Genomic DNA, 4,457 nt, shown 5'->3' with positions numbered 1-4,457 from the left:
TAGAAGCTGATTATGGGATGGATCCCTGGATACGGCAGTCTCTAAATGGTCCATCCTTTCATCACAGCTACGAACTTTGTCTCTGTAACTCCTTCCCTTGGTGTTTTGTTCCCAATTCTAAGAAAGGGCACAGTCATACAATTATATGTAGGGGTTTTTACATATAAGGAGATATTCTTATCAGTGTAGGGATTATCTGGACATCTCCATAATGAACACCAGAGGGCACCCTTATACCGTTAGATGTTGATTTTTTTTTAATTTTATTGATTTATTTATTTTTATGAAACTATAAACCAAAGTAGTTATAAAAAACAGAGAAATTTGAGTAGTCTCTGGAGGGATTTATCAGGTATTGCTTCTGGAGTCTGGGCTGTGACAGGGAACATCTTGGAAGAAGACCACTTGCTATGAATTCAGTGTATAGTGGCCTAAGCTATAAAAATAACAATAGTTATTAAAGGAACAACCAACCTACAGGCATATCTCAAGTACCACCTGTATGCAGACTCCAGCATCTAAGTTTCTATATTTTCTTATGGTACTTATGTGTATATCCAACTGTCTATTAGTTGACTATCCAAATGAAACTAAAAGTTTTTAACATAGAATTAATATTTCTTTGAAAAGTCTTTTTCAAACCAGAGGGAGCATTCAGTGGGATGGAGAAGAGGTAAGAGAAAATAATGAGGATAAAGTGAACAAAGTAAATATATATATATATATATGTGTGTGTGTGTGTGTGTGTGCATATGAGTGTGTGTGCATATGAGTGTGTGTGTGTGCATATGAAATTGTAATAGAATAAATACAAATCCCAATATTTTTCTTTCATTCCTTTCCTTACAGATCCTTCCCAACCTCATCCCATGGCACAGCCCCTATGATCATATACTTTCTCCTCTGAACAGGATTGCTTGTTCATTTTAAAGCATTCCCCATACAGTAAAGAATTTCTTCTTGTTCAAATCTTCAAACTGGTGGTACCATCTTTGAAATGTCCTTCTTTTATTTTCTTTCTTGTCGAATTATTCTGCCCTATTAATTCTGTTTCCTAAATATTTCTGGAATTTACCCAATTAAAAACAATTTCTCACTCTTGACCATGGTCTTGTCTAGCCTAGATTTGTGTAATAGCCCTAATTGACATCCTTTCTATGTTCAGTATTGACTCTTCCCTTTTATTCCCCCAGTGGCATTCAGATTCCAGCTACATCTAAATGTGTCACTTCTTTGTGTGAAACTTTTTAAGGGATTTCTTAGCTTTCAGAATTACTTTTATATAACAATTTTGTGGGATTTAAAATACTCCTTTTAGGGTATATGCTTCTGTGCTATGTACCACTTTAGAGAAATTGGGGATGAGCCTATCCATGAAGCATATATATTCTATGCTCTCATGGAACTTATCTATTAGGGTTAGAGTGCATAGCATAGCATCACAAAGGGCCTTTCACAGTGTGATTCCTGTTTAGTGGGCTAGTCTATCTCAACACCCTTTCCTCCTGTCTGTTCTGCACCACTCCTTTAGACTACAATGCAGTCAAGCAGAGTTTCTTTGACTTTTCACTCAATTCTCTGTTTTTGTACCCCCACACCTTGGTCAGGGTATTTTTTGGTCCATATGCAATTCAGTTACAACTTTTCTATCAGGGAAAATTCCATCCACCTTTCCAAATTCATTTCAGATCTTGCCCCTTTTAGAAAGTGCTCCCTTCTCTTTATTCTCTAAGCTTAGACAATGTGTAGACACAGTGTCATATAGTCTTGTTTTCCTCTCTTGTAACATTTCCCACATAGCATTATGGTTGTTCCTGGCTTCATTTTTTCCTGTTTTGTGAGAAATTATCACACAGAGATCTTTACCCCACAGTATAAGGAGAAGGCCATGTTAAGCTGCTCATATTTTCTGTCTCTTAGTATCTTTGTTCCCCGCCAATACCTGGACCCATTTGACTCAAGGTCTTCATTGCAATTGTAACTTGTGACCCTTTGTTCAATGTCCTTCTCTTTAGCTATTTCCTCCAGGACTGTTCTTTAGAAAGCTACGGATAGACTAACAACAAATTACAGTGGAGGCTTGTGTGCTTTCTTCTCTCTATTCCATGTTGGTACACTTTGTCCAACTGCTAGAAATTGAACAATAATGACAAGTGGACTTTCCTCATAGTTCAGAGAGACCTTGTTATTCTCCAGTTTACTCAAGCGACTAGAGGCAAAAACAGACCTTGCCATTTCAACCACATACATAGGTTTATTAAGGCTTCAAGATAGATTTTAGTGATTCTCAAATGGTGCTTTTTTTGAGCTTGTGCAAATAGAACCAAGTTATGTTTGATGACATGCTTCCTCAATTTTTTCAATGTCACCCCTTCATACCTCCAACTATTCTAGTTCATTCCATTTAGTTTGATCATGATAGCAACCAATTTCATCACTGACGTTAGAAGGAACTTCTGGTTGTTCAAGGATTTCCACTTTACTATCTTATCTGTAACTCTAACTTCTTATCATGATTAAGCCTCCTGAAAATGCAGAAATGCAGTAATAGTTGGATATAGTCTTCATTATTCAGGAAAGCTTGTATAAAAAGTAGTTAAGGATTAAATGAAAGGTTTTTATTGAGGAGAAGAATTAAAAATAGCTGTTAGGTAAACTGAAAAAAAAAACAATGGGGAGTAACAAAATTCTAAGGGACACAAGAAACAGCTGGGGGTTAAGGTAGTGTTTACTAAAAGAAAAAAGAAAGTGCCTAACAACAGTAAAGCAAGAAGGGAGGGGATAAGAGATACATATGAAAGTCAGTACTAAAGTGCCCTGCAGATGGAGCCCTAGTTACAGAATGAGTAGGAAGAGAGCCGCAGGTAATGGAAATTTAGACTGAGGAAGAAGACTGCATCTATCTATCTATCCATCCATCTATTTCTCTCCTTTTCAAATGTAATTGTTTTCTGTATGTGGACCTCTGATTTCTTTTATTTCCAAGGAAGAAGTACCTCCTCCTTTCTTTTGTGCCAGAATTGACAGCAGCAAGAGCATGGCTAGATAATTCTACATCAACATGACCTGTCAGGAATTCATTGCAATGGAGCATTCCAGGCTTCCAATTTTGCCTGGTACCTTCAGGTCCTCTGCTATTCTTTTCTCCTTTCCTTTTCTCTCTCTTTTCTGTCCCACCACATCCTCCTTCTAATGGAAATGTACATTTCCTACTTGTACCAGTATCCTTTTCCTGTGTTTACAACCGTCCAGAAGAGCCTCTGATCTTAAAAGCTACTGTTCCACAATCCTGATGAATTAATTCATGAATCACCTCATTGCCTTCCTCTTTTTCATCATCAAACTTCACTAAAAAATAGTGTGTGCTATTGTCTTTTCCTCCTCATTTCCCACTCCAGCTGTTACACTACAATTTAGTGTAACATCTTGTTTGAAGGCTTCTACCCAGCAAACAACGTTTCTCAGAAATTACCTCTCCCATACAACTGACATATCCTTTAAATTATCTCTTTCTTTGGCTTCAATATTATTTTAGCTTTTGTATTCTTTTACTACTGTCCCTACAAATGCTTTTCTCTATAACCTATTCCCTTTTTTTTTCTGCCACCCAAGTATGTGTCTTCCATATGTATGTTCTTTCTGATTTTTTTTCTCAAGTTTTGGGCCTGGCTATCCCCTCAACCCTGTTATGATTTATTTCCAATATTTACCTGTATTCCCTCTAGATCAGACCCATATATCAGAGTGTTTGATAAATATTCTAGGTGGTTTTCAAACACTATATTCAGTTACATCTAAAAGTAAATCTATTGGCTTTTAACAAAAACCATTATGCTCTAATCCCTTATTCTTTCCCCCCTTCCCTTTCTTTTCTTCCATCCTTCCCTTCCATCTTCCTTTTCCTTCCTTGAGAGTAACACTTCTTTTCTTTATTGGTTTATCCTTGACCCACTCGTCCTGTCTTTCAGTGAAGATTTAGATAACTGCAGTGTTGTTCTTGCCTTTAAAACTTCCAATGGTCTAAAGCCCTCCAATTAGCCATGTACTTTACAATATGGTTTCACCATACGTATCTTAAAGAAATGTTTCACATATCCTTTACCCGTGTGGATTGCATATATTTATTCTATATCAGTATACAGTATTGCTTGCTTTTAATGCTTGTCAATTGTCCCCATTTAGTGTCTGGGCTTCGGGTTCTTATTATAAAGGAGGAGGCTGACACTGCAAAAGAGGAACAGATTCTGTGCACTAAAATGATCATGACAGTATATGGCAATCTGAAATGGAAGGTACACTCAAAGATGCCAGATATGGAAGAGAATAGTTTGGCTTTGTAAATTAAGAATGTGATGCCAGTTTTACATTCTTCATAAAATAAAGTAGGCTTGGAGGAAAGGGACATTTCAATTACATTTTAGAAAAGGGAGCGGAGCCAGAGATCATTGGAAACTCAC

Source organism: Mus caroli, chromosome X (assembly GCF_900094665.2).
Source record: "Mus caroli chromosome X, CAROLI_EIJ_v1.1, whole genome shotgun sequence".
In the NCBI taxonomy this organism is placed as follows: Eukaryota; Metazoa; Chordata; class Mammalia; order Rodentia; family Muridae; genus Mus; species Mus caroli.
The sequence above is the reverse complement of the archived record's forward strand: the minus strand, read 5'-3'. Positions refer to the sequence as shown.